Source organism: Alligator mississippiensis, chromosome 1, assembly GCF_030867095.1.
Source record: "Alligator mississippiensis isolate rAllMis1 chromosome 1, rAllMis1, whole genome shotgun sequence".
In the NCBI taxonomy this organism is placed as follows: Eukaryota; Metazoa; Chordata; order Crocodylia; family Alligatoridae; genus Alligator; species Alligator mississippiensis.
Window position 1 is genome coordinate 13235430 of NC_081824.1, and position 22451 is coordinate 13257880.

The 22451-nt window shown below is 46.2% G+C and overlaps 1 protein-coding gene across 1 annotated transcript in view; it reads right to left on the reverse strand.

Moving 5' to 3' along the window:
* Positions 1 to 22451, reverse strand: part of RCAN2 (regulator of calcineurin 2) — a 176100-nt gene that overhangs the window by 104661 nt on the left and 48988 nt on the right. The gene's annotated exons all lie outside the window — the stretch shown is intronic.

The following is a 22451-nucleotide window of genomic DNA, read 5'->3' on the forward strand; positions in this document are numbered from 1 at the left end:
AGATAGAAAGCTACATGAATTGCCTCTCCACTTGCACTAAAGTCCAGGTTAAAATCTGGCCCTGAAACAACTCAATACCCCATGACATTTTGAAAATATTCTCTAAAACAGTCTCTAAAAGGCACAGTATTTACCAGGTGTAAAATAATGCCACTGCCAATCTTCAAAGGCATGACTGCTTAGGAGGAATTTTAAATGTCAGTTCAAGATCAACATAGAGCATTTAATCATGGTGACCTGTTAATCCCCCCAAAGAATGAGAGTAACCCTTTAACTTTTTCTCAAATGCCTTCAAGTCACTTCTCACCTGTGATAAATATATCCCTACTTACTAAACAAACGTTGAAGAAAGGATATAACACTTCTATTCAAGTTGTCTGGGCAACAAACACTGCAACAGGGACAGATAACAAGCTTCACCTTATCAGCATACTTCAAGATCCAGAGCTGATGAGGAAAGGAAAAGAAATGAGATCATCCTAGAAGTTAAAAAAAAAAAAATCAAATAAAGAGCAAAGTAAAGTTGCTTCCAGCTGCATAAAGCAGATGTCCTCAACTACTGCTTTTATGACCTAGAAGAAATTCACTTCCAGCAACACAAGATAAAAGCCATAGGATACATTAACCATGTTTTGTTTATGCCTGCAATTCCAGTTTAAACTATCAGAACTTGTCAAACTGATGGAGAATTAAAAAGCATGCATCTGCACTTGATTCCTCATGGTTGTTCTGCTATATGTGAAATCAGTTGCTACCTTGGAGAACGTGGCAGCTGTGTCATAATTTAAAAATAGAAACACATTTTATAGTTAAAGGCAAGATGATTATTACAATGTTGAGTTCAAATATTGTGCTCACCACTGTATAAACAAGGGCTGCCCACATCTCCAGAAGCCTGTGAACTAGCACAGACACAGATAAAGCAGCATATTTGCCTAGTAAATCAGGAGCCATTGGAGCTTGAGATTATTTAGGAATCTTGTTGGAAGGCTATTCAGAATGAGAAATGGGATTTGGAAAAAGCGGCTGTTTATAACAGGACAAAAGGGACACATCTATGCCTGAAACAGGACAGTGTGAAAACAGAGAGAATCATTTGCTCTTTCCCAGTAGGTCCTAAATAACCCAAATTCAGCGACTGTTCAAGCACACTGCAAAATGCACCGTCCTTAGTACAGGTTTTGGACGGTAGGTTGGAAACTATATTCTCAGAATGCTTGACAAAAGAAAATAACTTTTCGGAATAGGTAGCAAGAGGAGTTACTTGTTTCTGCACGAACGTCTATCTTCCATGGACTTCTAATGTTACTTTTATAACATTCATTATCAAAATTCCTACATCTCTTCTATAGTCTTTTTTCATTATTATTTACATTGAATGAATACACCATACGAAGGGGGCAGGCTTCACTGAAGAAAGATGGGAGCAGAGAAAGAATAGGAAGTCATAAAAAAAGACGAGAAGGGAAGAGATTTCTGGGTTTTTATATTAAGCATAAAAACCTCCAAATTGCTGTTAAAAAGATGAGAAGTTCAAGATAAGAGTCAAAAGGCCACAAGAGCAGGGGCATGCGTTTGCAGCAGCGTTAATAAATTAGTGCTGCTACTCTGTGCTGCAGCCCACGCCCCTGCTCATGCGGTTAGCAGCGGGACACGTTGCCCCAAGCAGCCGGGAAGCAGATGTGGAGACAGCCCTGGGCTGCCAGCTCCCCCATCTCCATGCGGAGCCCCTGCATTTGTCCCGGCATATAGCATTTTGGCATACTTTCTGCTGCCTTTTTTCTCAAGGTTTTTTGTTTTTGTTTTTTGGGGTTTTTTGGCTAATGGGAAATGCTAGTTTAACATGCAACACACGCAATTTATGGCGTCACAAAGAGGTCTGCAGCTCCATAGACCACACCCTCCTACGTCTGGATCCAGCCAAAAAGTGGAACAACATGAAGAGTGGAACAACAATGAAAGGAAAGTCAATTATAGCTGTTGCATTTTGGAGAGACTGGAAAAGAGCCTGACAAAAGCAGATAATTAGAGAGAAAATAGCAAAAGATAGCAAGGTGATTGATAACCATTATGAATTATGACTGTGGAGGAAAGGATACATTTAGGATGTCCTTAGTGAATTTGTGTCATACCTGAATCCTCAACACGATTCCCAAAACTTATGAATAAGAACTACTGTGTCTATGTAAGCAGCCATGTTCATAGATAGGGGCTGGAAGGGACCTCACAGATCATCGGGTCCAGCTCCCCCGCTCTAGGCAGGACGACAACTGGGGTTAGGTGACCCCAGCGAGGTGACTGTTCAGTCTCCTCTTGAAAACCTCCAGGGTAGGTGACTGCACCACCTCTGGAGGGAGTTTATTCCACAGTCTGCACAACCTGACTGTGAAGGAGTTTTTCCTTGTAGTAAGCCTGAAGCGGCCTTCCAGGAGTTTATATCCATTGGTCCTGGTCTTCCCCAGGGGTGCCCTAGTGAACAGCTGTTCACCAAGCTCCTGATGCACTCCTCTGATATAGCAGTAAGCCATTATCAAGTCTTCTCTCAACCTTCTCTTCTTTAGGCTGAAGAGGCCCAGGTCCCTCAGCCTTTCCTCATATGGCTTGTCTTGCAAGTCCCTGATCATACAGGTGGCTCTTCTCTGAACCCGCTCAAGTTTTTCCACATCCTTATTAAAGTGTAGCGCCCAGAACTGGACACAGTACTCCAGCTGTGGTCTCACCAGTGCTGAGTACAGCGGGAGTATCACTTCCATAGTTTTACACAAGATGCATCAGTTGATGAATGCCAACATGTTGTTTGCCCTGCTGGCCACCGCATCGCACTGACGGCTCATGTTAATACAATGGTCAATCATTACCCCTAGGTCCCTTTCAGGCATGGTGCAGGTCAGGCTGTCACCTCTGAGCCTGTATTTATGTTGAGGGTTATTTGCCCCCAGATGCAGCACCTTACACTTGGAAGTCTTAAACTTCATCTGATTCCAGTCTGCCTATCTCATGTGCCTGTCCAGGTCTGCCTGTATCAGCAACCTATCTTCTGGCGTGGCCACACTGCCCTATAACTTGGTATCATCTATGAACTTGGCCAGCGAGCTTTTCACTCTCCCATCAAAATCATTGATAAAGATGATTTACATGTTACGATGATTTAGATGTTAACATTCCTCAGAAAAGATAATCATGGGATGATAGACTCATGAGCGACTAGTCATAGTCATGGGCAACTCATAGGCCACCTTAGTCGGGGGGGGCCACGTGACCCTCCCCCCCCAACAACCAGTCAGTGACTGGGGGCAGTCCCCACATGACTGATCTCATTGACCGGGGTGGCGGGTGCCCCTACAGCAAAACTCACCAACCGGGAAGCGGCTGTGGTGTTCCCGGAATTGGCCATGGTGCTACATGCAGCGCTCCCACTCCCCAGCTAGTGCTTGCAGGAGGGGCACCGGTGCTCCTGCCTGCCCCCCCTGCCCATCACCTAAGCAGGGAGCACGGCCAGTCAGGGGGTGCACCAGCGCTCTCAGGGGGTGCACATGCACACCTATGCACCCCCTATGCATCACCACCGGATAGACTTGATATAGGAGCAATCATGAAAAGCAAAAGTCAAGGAGAAAGCATTCTGTTTTCTTGAAAAATGCTTTTCCTTAAGTGTCATGGAAGATCAAAGCCCCTCAGGAGCGGGGAGGAGGGAAGGGAAAAGCTCTTCTTTGGGACTCCCGGAGAACCAGCCTTATTCAGTCTCCCCCTCTTGAGAGAATCCCCGCCCTCCAGCCCTAGTATGGCTTCACAAGGGAGAAGCCTCTGGCTTTGAGACCCTGGCTCTTCTCGGTCCCTGGCTTCCCTGGTGATCCACAGCACATCCACCCTTGAGAGCTCCTTTTTGGTCAGCTCCCAGAAGGAAGGGAGATCAAAGTGCCAGTGTCTTAAATAGCACAGCAGACAGGGTCAAATGGTCTTTACTGTGGCATTCCAGCTCCCTCCATCCTTCCTTGGACTCCACTTTGTACACTCTGGGACTTCTCCCTGGTCCTCCCTTGGGCTACTTTCTACACTCCAGCTCTCTCAGAGCCTCACCCATTCTCCCCAAGCCCAGCCAGCCTCACTTGCAACAAACCAGTATTTCAGGCTAAAGTGTCCAGGACTGATTCATTCTACTTGGACTTCAGAGTGGTAATAGGAAATGTGCAGATACTTTCACCTATCTGAGCTCAACGATCCTTTTCTGTAGGTGTGAAATTCTTTGTGTCTTTGGCCTTGTTAGCCAACGTCACCGCATACACTCTAGCCTGAAATGTGATTACGAATCACTCGTCTATAAATACCTGATTGCATAAAAAAATCAAATTGCATAAATGACAGATTATAAGAACTGGCCTTTTTGTTATTTCTTGTTCTTTAAGATGGTATAAATAAAGCAGCTTCTTTGGAACTGCATCCACAGTATAACATAGGAGAAGATTTGTGCAGAGCCTTGCACAAAAACCACCAGTGTTCGTGTACAATTACTGCACCACTCCCAATCCTTGATAAAAAAAATATTTTGGTACAAGTAACCACTGAGATTTATTGCACTTATGGTACAAATAGCACAAATCTAAATTTCTATCATGGTATACAGAACACATCATATCATTATTTAATTGATTCAGATAAACCAAATCTTGCAGTTCTTTACTCAAATTAGGGCCCAAAGCCAAGAACACTTATTCACATGGGAAAGGATTCCTCAGATAGGCAAGAGTTCTCAGGTTTAGGCACTTATTTTAACAAAACTCATACAAAACTATGCTATACTTTAAGTACTAAAGAACTCCACAGAAGCTGGTCTTCTGTGTTTTAACAGTTAATTATTGTCTCCCTCCTCTACTCCGCTTCTTTATGGTAGAATAGGAATCCAGCAACACTTTGGCTGAACTTTCAAACCCATGACATCAACGTAGATTTGAAGTTACTCTAAGTGTGCCCATCCACAGTGAAAAAACATATAGGCAGTCAGCTGCTTTCCAATTTCATAGCCGAGGAGGGCACTGAGGAGAAGATAATCCACCCTGCGGGTAGATTACCATGCATACCTGAAATAAGTCCCTGACAGAGCGTGTGGACAGAAGATATTGCATGGCTAGAGCATTCCAGTGATCGCACCTCTGCAGGCAAGTTTCTTTTGTGGCAGTTTACTGGCCAGCTACTCAGTGCTGCGTCTCCCCACATAGCTAAGTAGATGTGGTCTTCAGCAAATGTTGGAGCCTGAAGACGTGTGGTCCGAAGCAGTTTCAGGAAGTGCCTACGACCACACCTAAACTCAGGTAAAGTAAGTTGGGAAATAAGAATGTAAAGATTTGTCATTGAGATGGCATGCAGAAAGAACTGGATGACCTCCAGGACTGGAGTAATAGAAGTCAGAGGAAATCCACAAAGATGAAAAGCAAGGTCAGATGCTTAGGGATTAATAAAAAAAAAACCCAGGCTATAAACTAAGAGCTCATCAGTTTGAAACGACTGAGGAAAAGAAAGACCTCAGAAAAACCATGAGCTCCCCATGTGATGGAGCCCTGGGAAAAACAAATCAAATGTTTTATGGGAAGCACTGCCAACAGAAATAACAAAGTATCTGTGCTATTACACAAGACAATGGTGCCTCCTCCTCACCTGGAAAAAATGCATTTGATTCTGGTGCTCCAGGTTCAAGAAAGATGGAGCTGGTACAGAGGAAGGATAATAGGATCAAGATATAAGGTGCCTACAATAGCAAGGAACAGCACCTTGTGACACTGGAGATCCCTTCCAGTCCTAAGACCTGCTATGATACAACATATTTCATCATCAGAAAGTAAATCTGAATTGTTAGGTGCAAAAAAATATTTAACTTGGAGTCAGGATAGAGTTAACCATGTCCCTCCCATCTTTTACATGCAGCTATGCAGGAAGGCTGCTAAAAACTCAAGTAACAAAAGAAGAATAAAAATACTTAGCAATCAGATCCCATTGTAAATGTGATATGTATGCGATCTCTCTTGCTCCCTGCTGGAAGCATCAGCCTTTTTATTGCCTTTACATCAGAAGATGGAGAAAACCCTCTCAGCCCAGACTACCAGTAAAAAAAATGTGACTCTCCAGCAGCCTAGAAGAAACAGACTGCTCCAAACAGTGAGGATCCAGCTGGCAAATTGAAGTCTCGCTAGCTTTGCTTCACAAAGGAAATTTTTGAGCAAAGCTGGAGGACTATCACTTAATTTTCTAATCAAAATCCAGGTGCTGCTGTCCATACTGGGTCAAAACCTTCATTTACAAGCCTACAGATCAAGCAGGAACCATTTATGTGTACAGTTTGACACCACAGAGAACCACGTACTACTGTGATTTGTGAATCAGCCACTTAAAAGACTGATGCCATGTTCACAGTGCAAGGTGAACGTCAATTGTCACTCCAGGACTGTCACAGTGCTCCACACAGAGTTCAAAAATGCCATGGGGAAAGTGAATAGCATTACCCCAACTTAGAGATGGACAAAATCAAAGTATGGAAGTGTTACAATGCCTTACCTAAGGTCACATCATGAGTTCACAGCAAAGCCAAAAACAGAACCATGCTTCTCTTGACTTCTGTCTGTGCCCTATAATTAGGGGCCTACCTAAATCATGGTTTTTGCCTCTCAGCTGATCAGCAGCAAGCAGTGGGGCCACTGGGCCCCTCGGCCAATTGCAGTAGCAGCGGGAGGCAAAAGCTGTGACATATTTGAAACCATGGTTTTTGTCTCTGGCCGATCAGCTTTCAGATGGCAGATCCTATGTAGAGAATTGTTTTTGGCTCATGGCACTCCAAGTCTTAGAATTTAGCAAACAAATTATATTAATAAAATGTAAGTTTCTATTTCTGGGGCATCAGTAAATGAATACACAGCTCATCAATCTACTGCCTGGAATCCAGAAATAATATCTCATGTAGAACAAGGCCATTTATTAACATAACTGTCTTCTCCTTCTGCCCCGTATTGGAGAGCTAGATTGGCAAATGTATCTGTTATTGCTTATTTCTATTGCATTAATTATTATGAATCACCACTTGTTTATCAACCTGCATGCACACACACACACAAGAGAATGACTAAGGTTAAAATAAAAGTTTCAGACATGAAGCAACTGTCATATTTTTTAAATAGCTTTAAAGTAGTCATAAGGTTTTATTCTTTTTTCACTGAAACCAATGCAAGTCAGGTGTAAGTCCATTAAACCTAATGAATTTACTTCAATATATAACTAATGAGAGAAGAGTCAGGCTAACACATACTATTGTTGCCTGTGTAACGTTTTATTGTTGGGTTTTAATTTCATTTTGTGTCCTATTCATCTTTTTTAGGTCATGAATTTTACATCTGGTCCTGTCTCACTTGCTCTTAATTTGGAAATGATGAGAAAATGTAGCTTGGCAGTGCTCTAGGAGAACAAGGCCAGCAAATGTTACATTAGGTTTTGGTCGGGATTTTCAAAGGAATCTTAGTGATTTAGAAACTGAAGGAAACTCAGTGGAATTTGAGTACCCAATTTCCCTCCAGCCTCTCTGGAAGTCACACTTTCTTTACCTATTGACATAAAGTCCCCTGGTAAGATCTGTCAGTCATGAATGCAACCTCTGACCTCTTATTGGTAAGATGGCTTCCGATCGCCTTGCAAACTTAATTTCTACTCTTATGCCTTTGGAGAGCCTTTTGCTTCAAAGCTGTATTGACACTGAAGAATCAAAAGAAAAAGGCTTCGAGTATCTAGGTAAAATATCTCTACTTGCAACTTAGATGTTGTAAGATATTTTTACCCCAGCTAAACAATTGTTTTGCAATGCTGTAGCTAAGAAACAGTCCTGGATATTCTCCTGACAAGGTGCCTCTTATGCCATAACAAATTCTAGCATCAGTAAAGTTCAGGGAGCTAATATTTTACAGAAGTGTTCGAAAATGACATAGCATGACCCAATTCAAGATCCTAAAGCAAGGTTATCTCCAACTAAGAATGTCCTTAAGAATTCCCTCCAACCAGTGGAAACCCAACCCAATGTGAGACAGCAATACAGCTGATACAGGAAGCATTAATGAAAAAAGCCTTCAGAAGAGAAGCAGATACACAAAATTATGCTTAGGATTTGTCCAGTGCCATTGAAGGTAACTGCAGATCATTCTACTCAAGAGAACAGAGGTTTGCAGTTGGTCCCTTGTACTCAGTGGGCACATCTACACAAGACACTACGTCGCCATAGCAATTGCACTGTGGCAACGTAGCGTTGGCGGTCACAAGCCACGATACCACAGCTACATCGCCGTAGTGACACACTCCCCCATTACAGCATGCCAGCATGGCATAATATGGGCTGTTACTGCACTGTCATTTAGGACCACCAAAAGGAAGTCCTAAACGACAGCGCAGTAACAATAGCCCCGTATGGCCACATGTAGATACACCCTGTGTTTACTTTACATGGTTAACGTTTTGTCTTGTTTTAGTACCCATGCGCCCTTTTGGCCACAGGCTCTTAATTACTTACATTACTAAATAACATACAGACCATTTCTCTTCATGTTATTAGATTCAGATTTTTCAGCTGCATACAAATTAAATGCAAGATAACACGTGTGAAGAGTAATAGGGGTGTAATAGGGTACACTTTTTCTTGCTGAGAGCTGAAAATAAAGCCTATCACGGGGGTTCTTGATGTTTTTTGCCTCAAGGTACCTTGACATAACGTTTTGGAATTTAGGGCCACTCCGGCTAAGACCATCGAGTTAGAATATAGTGTGTGCCAGCAGATGCATGGAGAGCAGGCCTTTACCTCTCCACGCCCTGCTATTTCCGCAGTCAGTTGGTACCTGAGCAGGTAAGTACTGCTCCTCCAGGGATTTGAATGCTGGTGACCAGAACCACATGCATCTGCGGCCTGTCCTGCCAGCCCCAGGAGCACGCAACGAGGAGAGGAGAGGGACAGGAGACTAGACAGACTGAAAAGTGCAGCCCCGTAGCTGCCCGTCCGCACGCACAATACAACACACTTGTGGGCTGGGCACAGGGGCTGGGCACAAGAGCAGCTGAGAATTAGTCAGCAGCTGTGGGCACTGTTTGTCTGTGGGACACTGGAGAGAAGAAGTGATTGATTAATTCTTGACACAGGGGCCAGGTACTGTGGCACCCTTGGAAGGATCTCACATCATCCCAGTTGAGAATCACTGCTCCAGGGCTTTTATCTTCTAGTTCTGACCACTTGACCCAGGGCTATAGTTTACCGATCTTTGTAGAGAGCCTTCATCACATGTAGACAAAAACTCTGAACTATTTGATATATGTCCCCTTTTGTATCGTTTTTTTTTTTTTTTTACCAAATTCATGTAGATCATAATCCAGGATCACTGCAGTCAACAGAAATATTGGGTAGGCAGGGAATACAGGACCAGGCCCTAAGCAATGACAAAAAATGTTTTGGAGATAGAATAATCATTTTCACAGCAAAGATTCATGTTATTTGGTATCGCTAAGCTGAGACATCATTGAAATACTTGAGCAAGATGAGCCTGCTAATTACAGTGCATTGCAACAATAACCTTGGTCAACTCCAGTAGCTGTTCTCTCTAAAACCTGATGGGTAAATTTGTTGGGCTTTCAAGCTGGCCCAAAAAGGTTAAAGTTGTTTCCTTTTCATGTAGCATGCACTGAAAAGAACCAGATTTAAATTAAAAGAAAAAGAAGATAGGAAAATAGTACCAATACACCTATCTAGACTTGATGACATTCAGGGTGTGGGCAGACACCATCCAGACGTTCAAAACACTAATTCATTTATACAAAGATAATTCTTTCTATGTGCAAGGGTAAAACTATTCTTAGGCTTTGTCTAGTACTCCAGATATGATCTGGAGTCAAGAGGTCTTAATTAAAGAGGGCTGGAGACTGAACTTGCTTGCAGCACTTTTACCTTGGTGCCCTTCAAGTGAACTCAGTGAAGTTATTCAAGAATTACACCAGGGTAACTAAGATCAGAATATGGCCCTAGATACATAATCAAATCTACTGAAATTAAGCTTTGTGGCATTAATTTGTATTCTGTTTGCGCTCTCAGAGCCCAATCCATTGTGCAACACAGTGTACAAACACATAATGAAGAGATAACCACTGCCCTGAAGAGGTTATACCATATTTACTTAAACCTAAGACAAGTTCTTTCCCCCCACTTTGCATGGGGGGGGAAATCCCTCATCTTAGATTTGAGTACCAGCTAGGCAAACAGCTGGTACAGCTCCAGAAATGGCCAGGGTATCTAATGCAGCAGGGTAATAGTAGGGGGAATGGGGGGAATGCAGTGCAAGGGGGAGCATGGGGAAAGGGATGTGTGGTGCAGGGGGACCATGAGGACAGGCGCACTCAGAGTCAGGGAGAGTGCAAAGCAAGAGGGACACAGAGAAAGGGAGCCCCACTTGCTGAAAGGATGCACAATGCAGATAGTGCAGGGAAAGGGATGCAGCAGAGACTGCACAGGGAAAGGGTGTGGGGAGTCAGACGAGTGTGGGAAAGGGGAGCACAGAGCAGCAGGGGGAGCTGGATGCTGGAGCCAGAGTCACCGGTACTGCCTGGCCTGTGCACCCAGTAGAGGAAAAAGCCAGAGCAGCTGGGAAAAAAAGCAGCTGTAGGGAGGAGGGGCAGGCGCCAGAGGGGGACAAGTGGCAGGGGCAAGGGAAGGCATTGGGAGGACAAGTAAGAAGGAGGCAGTCACAGTGAGGGGTAAGTGGCAGGGGGAAGGGGATAACAAGGGTCATGGGGCAGGCCATCTGCCCCCCAGCTCCCATTTTCCCTGTGGCAGTGGTGGGTGGGGGGTGAATTTAATAGGACTCTCCAATAACTGGATTCCAGGCATGGAAAATGAAAACCAATTTATAATTTTCTGTACCTAGAATCTAATTTTGGGGGGTCACCTTGAATTCAGATGTCAGTTGTCTTGGATTGAGTTGAAAATGGAAATCCTAGAAAAATACAAATGATGTGAAATGAATACAACCAATAGATAAGGAGAACAAAAAAACAGCAAGACACTTATGGTCAGCAGTACTCATATAACACTCCAGCTGCCTTGCCAATGTTCACTTTTCCATAGAAAACAACAACAGAGATGAATTTGTAAAGGAGGCACCTGAAGGAAGAGAATACAATGGCTTTGCAAATTCTTAGGGAGCACTTTCCATGATTAGAGGCAACAGGCTCCAAGTTGATATACTTATCCAAGGTGTACATATATGTATTTAGACCAGTGGACTCCAACCTTTTTAAGTAGGAGATCACCTTTGGCATTTAAAAGCAACCCAAGATCTACTATGTGCCACCCACACCCAACAGGTAAATCTGTGGGGGAGGTGGGGGGGGCAGATCAAGGCAGAGGAAGAAAAAATTATTTGGGGGCACACCTTCCCAGCAGGTAAGTCCCACCCGGCCAGGTCCCCACTCAACTTACCCCTGCTCCTGCCTCTGCGGCACTGTCCCTCACCGTGGGGTCCTCCATCTAGCTCCCACACCTTCCCTCCCCCACGGACGGACCTGCTGGGCTGGAAATCGTGGGTTCATGCACACGGGCACTCAGCCCCTCACCCCAGCCTTGGATCGACTCCAAGAGGCTCCGAGATCTACCAGTGGGAGGCTCCAAGATCTACCACTGGTTGGTGATCACTGATTTAGACCAAGGGTATTAAACTCATGTGGGGTCCTGGGCTGGATCTAAACTGCAGGTCTCTTTGTGGGCCAGATCTAACCCAGGGCATGGGGGTTGCCAAAGTGGCCACCTCATTAGCAGGGGCAGTGCAAGGTCTGGCAGCAGCTGGAGCACAGGGCCCAGTGGGGCAGGGGTGGCAGAAGCGTGGAGTCCCTCAACAGCGAGCCAGTCTCTCTGCTAACAGCCATGCCCAAATGCACAAAATGGTCCAACTTTCAGTGCGCTCCGGTAGTTCAGCAAACTGGATAAAGAGGCTCTGTGGGCTATATCTGGTCTGCAGGCAGCATGGTTAACACCCCTGCATTTGAGGGTATGCAAGTAAATGCAGGTAAAAAACAATGAGTGAATGTTTATTGTCAGGAATTTCTACAACTCAGAAATAAGCGCTTTGCAGTGGTAAAAATTAAGCTTTACTTCTGCTTCTCCATTCCTCACAGCATATTATAGGCCAGCATCAGGGCAAAATCAGACCTGGATCACCCATTTGCCCATTTTCCAGGACTGCTCCATGCATTCATGTCACAAACATCTCAAGCAAAGAGTTAATCTTGAGAGCACAGAAATAGAGTTAAACTCTAACTTTATTGATGTGTGTGCGTGGGGGGAGGCAGGGGAGTTAATTCCTTTTCTGTTTTTTGTTCCTTTCCCTCTCGTGATTTCATGTCATACTAGGGGCTTGCCGAGACTGAAGGAATCTGCACTGGTAGATATATATTAGAATCATAGAAAATTAAGCTTGGAAGGGACCTTTAGGAGGTCACCAATCCAACCCCTTGCTCAAAGCAGGACTATCTCCATCTAGACCATTCCAGCCAGAGCTCTCTCAAACTGGGCCTGAAAAACCTGCATGGATGGAGATTTCACCACCTCTCTGGGTAACCCATTCCAGTACTTTACCACCCTCTCAGTGAGAAAGTTTTTCCTAATATCAAACCCAAACTTTCCTTGCTGCAACTTGAGCCCATTGCTCCTTGTTGTCATCTGTCATCACTGAGAACAGTCCAGCTCCAACCCCCTTGTAACCAGCCTTCAGGTAGTTAAAGGCTGCTGTCAAATAGCTATCTGCTATAGTTACCTGCTTTATCACACATACCCACACACTTCCCTACCTGTTTTTCACTGCTGGGGGGAATGGTGTCTGTAGAAAGTACTTGAGTGCAAAGACGACTACCATTTGGAATTTAGGATTTTATTTAAAAAAAAAATCAAAGCACACTAATTAATACCAGGCCCATGACTCAGAAAATATTAAATATCTCTTTCCTGTTATTTAAAAAGTATAGTCCTTCAGAATTCACAAAACTGAAGAGAAATGCTGCCATTGCATTAACCAATCATCTTTCCCTGAATGTTGGTCCTGGGTCTGACCATAAACTTCATCCAACTGGAGGGGCTGGTGGCAATGTGGTGGGGCTACTTGTAGGGGGTCAGCTCCCCCCAAAAATACTGCACCACTGCAACTTCCAGAGTAAGGGGTGTAAAAGCCACCACAAAACGCTAGCTCCCACTGCCTTGTGGGTACTCCTTCGCTGGAGAAAGGCTACAGGACATCACTCTGGCAGGCACGTGTCCTTGGTAAGGCATTAGGCAGTCAGCGTAGTTCTTATCTGTTGTTCTCCGGAAGAAGCTGCAGTCATCGAGGCACTGAACATCTGGATTCGGTCTGGCCTTCGGATTTTGTCTCAATGGCCTACATGGGGATGGTAGGTCTTGGGCAGCCTCCACTCCTCCACACTCTTGCCTAGATGTGCACGTCAAAGGTCTTAGGACACCATACAAGCAGATTCATCAGGCACCTGAATAGACCTCTTATGCATACACCATGATACAGAGGATCAACAGTTGCCTACTATATCCCTGAATGCAATTATAAGCAGCCATAACATTGAAAAATCACAAAAGTCTTTAATATCTCAGGAAAGCTCCTGGAGTGGAACGCTACCAGAGATGTCAAAATTAAAATGAAAAAAAACCCAACAACTTAATGGAATTGGCTGGAAGCAGCTTGCAACAGCAGCCACAGATGAGAAGCCCTTTTCCTTTTATAATAGCTCCAAAAGGCTAATTTTTTACATTATTCCAATTCCATAGTAAGCATACTATGCATAAGGCAACACCTAACATAATCTGTTTTATAATCCGAGATACTGGCTGATAAAGCTGTAGTCAAGGGTCTGGAAATGTCATTATACAGTTGCCTACAATTTTTAGGTGCTCATCTGTAAAGTGTGCTCTAAGCTGAAACCTGACATGTTGAAGTTTCATTCCAAGACTATTTTGCCTCTAATTTCAATTCTTATATAGACATCTAGTGATGCAATATAGAGCTCTTTAACACCAAGACCCCGATCCTGATCAAGCAGTATAATTCCCTGCATGTTAAGAATAAGGAAAAATGTGAGGGACAGTTTCAGTCTTTGTATTTAACAGCTCTCATCCAGCCCAAATTGGTACTGAGTGGAAGTGATGGACAGGTGGATGGAAGGCGTCAGCTTCCCCTTTCTTTAGTGAAATAAAATGGATCCAGTTCTTACTTCCAAAGGAAACCCACTAGATTTTATTAGCACCTTTATTGGCAGATGGAGGGAGAGACCAGCTATCTGAACTGTCCCCTCTCCACTCGAGCTGGTTCCTCAAGACCAAGCCTGCAAGATATGGGTACCACTGCATGCACAAAACATGTTGATCCCAGCCCAATCAAGCTAGTATCCATTATGATCTCAAAAGGCCAGATACTGATCCTCTTACTCAGAGTCAACAGTGCTTCATTCAATATCCAGGGTGATACCCACCATGAGTAAGTCTGTCTGAATCTTACCCTGACTTTACAAAAAATAATTTAACAAAACAAAATGCATCTCCCTACGGTCTACTTCACAGACATCTCATTCTGCTGCTTTGTCTTTTCTCGTGCACATTACAGATACATGGTGGCCAAACCGTGGCTCGCTGGCATGGTACTTGTGGCTCTCTGGGGCTTCTCCACCAAAGCCTTGCCCACTTTTCCCCAAGGCAGCTCTGGGAGACACTGGGCTACTGGGACTGCAGCTGTGCTGCTTACCCCAGCACGCACTCCCTGCAGGGGAAGCCAGAGCAGCTTGGCAGTGCAGTAAAAGGGGGGGGGGGGGAGGCTTGGTTACCTCCACTCCGGGTCACTCAGCACCCCTGACCCCAGTCTTCGGTGGAGGATCAGATGTGGCTCCAAGGGTGAGTAACTCTGGCCGCCCCTGTTATAAGTTAAACTTTTCTTGTTTAAGAAGCATATTGTGTGGGTTTTAAGTCTATCCCTAACCTTTTACTTAAAAAAAAAAAATTCAAATTGTGAAGGTACTAGTTTTTGCAAACTCGGCACCTCATCTTTGCCAGTGTTTTTTTTTTTAATGGACCCATATTGTGTGAAGCCTCATTTTAATTAATAAATGTTACATTAGAGACTATCATAAGGTCTGGCAAATCTTACAGGATTTGACATTTCAGTGCTGACATTCTACTTGCACTTTAAGAGCTGATCAACTAAAGTTTGACCCTGCTGTAAATGAGCACATCCTCCACTGAAATCAATAGAGTTGCACCCATTTACAAGTGCAAAGAATTTGTTGCCCTGAGGGAAAAAATGCTCGATTCACCACTGCACTATTCCTAGTTTATGCAATGTAACTCTGCTGCATTCAATGAAGCAACCCTGGCACGAACCTGGGAGTACTGCAGCTATGAACAGGACCTTAAAAATATTTAACAGAAGTTTTGCTTCTTACTCCTAGTGTAAACAGTTATACCTCTGTAAAATTAGTGTAAAGCAGGAGATTTGAGCCAACTGTTTTCAAATAACACCCTACTTTACATTTGCCAAGATAATTAAATTCAATTCAAAACAGGAATAAATCTAGACCAATACTCTTTTCATGCATGCTAAAATCCTCAACTCCCCAAATTACAGCCATGCACATTATTTTATTATGGCAGCACCTACAGATCCAGATAAGATCGTGGCCACATTGTCCTACACACTGTACAAATAAGAGAGTCAGCTGCTGGTTTGTGCTGAAAGATTACAATTACTAAACCAGGGATGCTGTAACAGGGGGCTTCCTCGGGGCCTTTCTACCAATGGCCCGCCTACCTCCTCGCCTGCCATGCCTTGATGATGTATAATTATGATCTTAATTAGGTGAGAGGCTGCCCATTCTTTGCCCTGATGCCAGGGGACACTATCTGCAACTCCGTTCCTCCCCTACATCACAGCCCAAGCCTCGCAGATGGCATCCACAGTTCTTATCATCACCAGCCCCACACTGGGCCCTAGAATCCTCCAGTCCAGACCCTTACCAGATCCCTCCCATCGGGCGGCCTACTTCACCTTCATTCTGGGCTGCTGAGCTCCCTGAACTGTTCCCCCTTTCGAGAGTGGTCCTTCCGGGACCTTTGGCTGCATAGGCCCTGGCCTCACTGCCAAGGCCAGTTGAAAACCACAGGTCCTTAGCTCTGGGCATCCCTTGCGGTAGGCCCCTGGGCCTTTTGACCCTTCAAGTCATGGCCCCAGTACTGACCAGTTGAGGGTTTTCAAGTCAGGTCTATGAGCCTCTAGCCCCCTCTCTAATTTGGGTCCACCTTCTTGGCCCTTCTATGGAGTAACCCACCTGGTTGTGGGAGCTGGGATTATTAAAGCTCCCCAACCCGCCTTTCACTGGGGTAGTAATTGGTATTTCCTGGGGGCTCTCACACCACTGAGAGCCCCACCAGGCCACCCACTCCCAGCTGGGTGCAATTTTAGGTCATGCCCAGGACCAGGAGCCTCCAAACCATCCCCTACAGCTCCTCCCTTACCTTCAGGATGTTGCATTCTGCCTTGCAGCCAAGCAATGTTTCTGCCTGGCCTGCCAGCAGCAAACTGCTGTGTTTATATAGGTGTCCAGAGATCTAAAATGGCCACTGCAATCAAGCACCTGCTGACTGCTTGGCTCAGCCCTTAAAGTGGTAGGCACCAATAGTGCCCTGCCATAGGTGCCCAACTCGTCTCCTTGGTGGGCTAGAAAGGCAGTACTCCTCCATCTGTGGGCTGGATCCTGCCAGTGGTCCTAATCAGGCACCAGGGCCAGTGTGGTGAGCACCACCTGGCCACACAGAGGGGACTATGGGGCAGTCCAGCCACAAACTGACATGCGGGGAAAAGGACATGGCTTGGCCCTACAGCAGGAAAAGGGGCATGGCCAGGCCCCAACCCAACCTGCACGGAAAAGGGGTTGCGGATTGGCCCCAACCCAGCCCCGCAGCAGGAAGAGGGCATGGACGGACCCCAATCCAGATCGGGAAAGGGAATGGGGGGCAGGGGGCAGTGAAGCCCAGCTGCAACTCACAGTGGGGAGCTTGGGGTTTGGGAATTTGGCAGGGGGAGGGTGACCATATTAATGGACACTGCTCCTCCACCACCAAATTTTCTACCCCATGAGAAGCTCCACAGGCCAGATGCAATGGCTCCATGAGCCAGATGTTGAGTACCCCTGATCTAAACAGAACAAGTGAGAGGGGAAGGATATACTATACAAACACAGTAACAATACACATAGATGTCATCCATTTCAGGATTTTTTTGCCCCAGTTTGTTTGCTTGTATTTAAACTTCACCAGAGGTTTAATCATGAATCAGCTGAACGGAAGAATCAGGCACATACAGGTGAGGGAAGGCTGAAGTTACACAGACCTTGGTGCCTCTGATGGGAGTCAATTTTCTATACAGGAAAGAAGACAATTTTAAAGGGTACTTATTTATTGCTAGCTTTTGCAGTTGTATTAGGAGCCTCTGCTTTTAGTAGCTGTCTTAAAACTGTCAGGCCTACAATCATGCAGTTACATGAGATTGTAAGCTTCTAAAATATAAGTTTCTAGTCTTGATGGTTGCAGTGAATATATTAATACTTCAAGTAAAAATTACAGAGGAAACCATTTTCAGTATGAAAGAAGAAGTTGGGTTGGTCCCACAAAAGTCCAGGGACTCTGCTAGGTACTCTTGATTGCCACCTATTAGCTAACTATTTATTACATATATAGAAGTCTCTCAATTTTAGAGCATTACTGCAACTCTAAAGACTCACACATCAAAGGGCAACTAAAAAGAACCAATTAAAGGAAAAAAAAAGGAAAAGAGAGCACAAGATCATGAGTTTTCAGGAGGTGATTCATGTATAACCCTTTTGCCAGGCAATGGACAGCAGTAACAAGCACAGAGTTCAATCTAGGGGTTTTATACAACTTTCCATCTTGGCTCAAGCTCCTATCCAAAAACCCACGGAAATGAAAGCTATCAGGGCCTTCTGATGTGGAACAAATTTCTCCACTTCCAAGCAATACACTCAGGTCTTTCTTTATGCAGATTTGTTTTGTGCAAATACACTTATATGCAATGACCTTATTTATGCCAGAAATTCGCTTTGTGCGAGAAAAATCCAAACTTATGTGAAGTCGGCCTGCAATGAACTCCCTGTAGGCTGGCAGAGTTCCAGCCTGCAGGGAGCTGGGAGGAAGCAGAAGGAAGGTGGTTTGATGGGGGTGCCATGTGCATGTACAGTACTTGCACATGGCCCCAAGTAGCCTCGAGCGCAGCTCCAGCAGTTAAGTGGAGGGGTGGGGGAAGAGGGGAATTGAGGGCCCTGTAGGGAGGGAGCTGGGCAAAGCTGGAGCTGCTGTCCAGCTGGAGGGTGCTTGGGACCTGAGACCACAGTGTGCAGCTGCAGGGCCCCAGCGGGGAGCAGGACGGAGCCTCCAGTGGCTTTTCAGGGGATGGGAAAGACTGGCTCGCTGCCGTGCACACTTCCAAGGGGGAAGGGGTGGACACATGGGCATAGTAGGTCCTGGCCCCGATCCTTGGCCTGGCTTGGGTCCTCTCCCTGCCTGGTCCCAGCACCCCGCTGCCCTGGCCAAGCACGTCCTGTGGCGCAGGGCTGTGCAGCTCAGAGTGGCAGACACAGGAGGTGTGTCCCCAGGGCAGCGCAGGATGAGCAGCTGCCATTCCCTGCCACCCTGCTTCCTTGCCCCGGAAGCCTCTCCAGGCCGGCAGGCATGACCATGAACAGCAGGGCTGCGTAGAGAGGCTACAAGCTCCTTGTTGTACTGGGTCATGCCTGCCGGGTTGCAGAGGCACCCAGGGCAGGGAAGCAGGGAACAGCAGGGCCGTGCGGAGAAGGTGCTCGCCCTGCACTGCCTTGGCGATGTGTCCACTGTGCATGCCGCTGCTTGCATTACAGAGCTCGCAGCCTCTCCGCACAGCAGTTACTGTATCGTGTGATTACTATTTGAATTTGTCGTGGTTTGGGGAGGGCAGTAGAGTGAGGCTGGTACATATCCCTATTAATTACATGCAATAATGGATTTGCTTTATGCAAATTTGCTTTATGCAAGGTTTTTTTGGAACCCAACCCTGGCATAAAGAGAGACCCGAGTGTAATAGGATTTACTGTATTTACCCAAATTCAAGACAACTTCAAATTTAAAATGACCTTCCACTAATTAGGTTCCATATGGAGAATCTAATTAGTGGAAGGTCACCTTAAATGCATCCCCCTCACTGCTGTGGCAGGGAAAGCAGTGCTGGGTGCCAGACCCCCTGCCCCTTGCTCCCCTTTCCCTTGTCCCCTGTGCCTGCCCCTTACCCTGAGCCCACTGTTATGTGCCTCCTGCTGCCTGCCCCTTACCCCTCCATGCCTTTGCCTGCTCCCCCCAGCTTCCTGCCTCCTTCACCCCCTGCTCTCCTCCTGCAGTCCGCCTCCCACACCTCTTTCCTCCCCTGCAGCCTTCTTCCCCACCTCTTACTCCCACTCTGGTGCCTGCTGCCTCTTCCCTCTCCCCCTTTCCTCTGGGGCAGTCGGCAGGACGACAGTGCCAGCCTGCCTAAGCCCAGTCCAGCCCAGCCAGGGAAAAGCGACATCAGCTCCCAGCTAGGCCAGGGTGGAGCTGGAGGGCCTGGAGCTGAAGCAAAAGGTAAGAGGCAAGGGGAGCAGGGAGTGGGGGGGCAGGTACAGGCATGGGACAAGGGGTGAAGGACAGGCTACATACAGGTCCTTCCCCCCCCCAGCACTCCCACAACTGCATGCCTCCTCCCCTACCAAATGAGCCATTCCTGCCTGGGGCAGATGGCAACTCAGCTCCAGCTTCAGTCCCAAGCCCAGGGCGAAAGACAGAGCCAAGCCACTACTTGGCCCAGGCCAGTACTCAAATCCCAAGTGACGCTCAAGTGACCCCTCAGCAATGTTTGCCCAACATGCTCTTATAATGTACATATCCTTGTGAACTTTACAGTTTGAGAAGAGAAAGCGCATACTAAACCCAGCTCACCTGCTGTCTTACATTCAAACTGGTAAAATATAAGTAAAACAAGTTAATAATATTTTTAAAAGAACTCGGTACCATACAAGCCATGTCTACAAGAGCAATTAATGTGTCTGAATTTTCTCTGACGGGAGCAATTCAATCCAGGACTTTTCCTACCATACTCGGCCCCCCTGCAGCAGCCAGGGAGAGATGCAGGCTCCCCCGGGTGCCAGCTCTGGGCTGGCACAAGGCACAGGGACTGGTCCCAATTTCTACAGGGTTGGGGACAGCTGCCCCAGCTGCTGAGCAGCTGCCTCCCAGCCACATGGAGATCCAGATGGGTTCCAATCTCCATGTGGCTGGGAGGCAGCTACCCGGCAGTTAGGACAGCTCTCCTAACCACATGAAGATCAGGGCACATCCTGATTTCCAGATGGCTGGGATGCAGCACCCTGCCAAGCCAGGACAGCTGTCCCCAGCCCCTGTGACCCTCTGCTGCCTAGGCTGACCAAGAGCAATTTGCTCCGGGTCAGCGTCTAGACATGTGGTTTGGTGCATTAAATGTACTGATTCTAGCACCTGTATCTACATGGATTGTTGTGCTCAATGGTTAGTGATCAATGGCTTGAGGTCTAGTCGGCAACCGATATCAAGTGGAGTGCCCCAGGGGTCAGTCCTGGGGCCCATGTTGCTTTATATCTTCATTAACAATCTGGTAGATGGGATGGATTGTACCTTAAGCAAATTTGTGAATGACACCAAGCTGTGAGGTGTAGTAGATATGCTGGAGGGGTAGGGCTGTGATTCAGAGTGACCTTGACAAATGGGAAGATTGGGCCAAAAGAAAACTCATGATGTGCAATAAGGAAAAGTGCAAAGCCCTGCACTTAGGATGGAAAAATCTCATGCACAGATACAGGCTTGGGACCAACTGGCTAAGCATGCGCTCTGCAGAAAAGGACCTGGGAGTCATAGTGGACAAAAAACTGGATACAAGTCAGTGCCCCCTTGTTGCCAAGATGGCTAACAGCATCCTGGGCTGCAGTAATAAGAACGCTGCCAGCAGATCGGGGGAAATGATTCTTCTCCTCTATTCAGCACTGGTGAGGCCACATCTGGAATACTGCATCCAGTTTTGGGCCTCCCACTACAAAAAAGGATATGGACAAGTTGAAGACAGTCCACAGAGGACAACAAAAATGGTTAGGAGGCTGGGGCACATGACTTATGAGGAGAGGCTGAGGGAACTGGGCTTATTTAGTCTGGGGAAGAGAAAACTGAGAGGCAATTTGATAGCAGTCTTCAACTACCTGAAAAGGGGGAGGGGGGTCCAAAGAGGATGGAGCTGGACTGTTCTCAGCGGTGGGAGATGACAGAACAAGGAGCAGTGGGCTCAAGCTGCAGCAAGGGAAGTTTAGATTGGATATTAGGAAACACTCCCTCGCTGGGAGGGTGGTGAAGCACTGGTTGGGTTACCTAGAGAAGTGGCAGAATCTCCGTCCTTGGAGGTTGTTACTGCCTCACTCGACAAACCCCTGGCTGGGATGATTTAGTTGGGGCTGGTCCTGCTTTGAGAGGGGGTTGGACTAAACGACCTCCTGAGTCCCTTCCAACGTTAATTTTCTATGATTCTATGATCTGGCCCTCAAAACAAAGACATGCCGTTCGCTGAACTAAGATTATGCCACATATTTTTAAATGACAGCTGCAAGCCAAACTTGTGCAAACCAAGTTTAAACAGCAATAAATGAGTATCCACATGGAGAGTTTCACCAGTTTAGTTAAAAACAGGAGCATCCTCACAGGCAATTAACTTGACACAATAAACTCCAGAGCTGTTTGAGCCACAAGACACTTCCCAGGCACAGCATCTACACGTGTGCCTGGGACAGCCATGATCTGAGCAAGGGCAGAGCAGCCCAGGCTGGCGGGAGCATGAGGGGTCAGCCCCGGGCTCCAGATGGCAGCGAGGCTGGCTGGGGCACGAGGGCTGTGTGGCTAGGCAGCAGATACCCCCCGCACTTTAGCACCCTCATGCCCCAGCCAGCCCCTTTCACTATCTACATATGCGTTTCTGTGCAGTTACTTACTCTGCTGTAAGACAGTACTGTCAAAGACAATATTATCTTACGGCAGAGTGAATTAGTTTACTGCACCCTAACACTGGGCATGTGTATATGGTGACACCACTGCAGCGCTAATTAGGCTACCCCGCAGTAAAGCGCACATGTAGATGCACCCAATCAGTACAACAATATCCCAGGCCTAAAGGTGACTGTCTAACTACCAAATTTCTGGCAGACAGTCAAGAATCCAAAAGGTCATCCCTTTTGTCCACAAGGGAATTGAACCTGGATACACATTTGCAGACCAGTTAATAAGATATTTATTACACATTTTTCTAATTGAAAATATC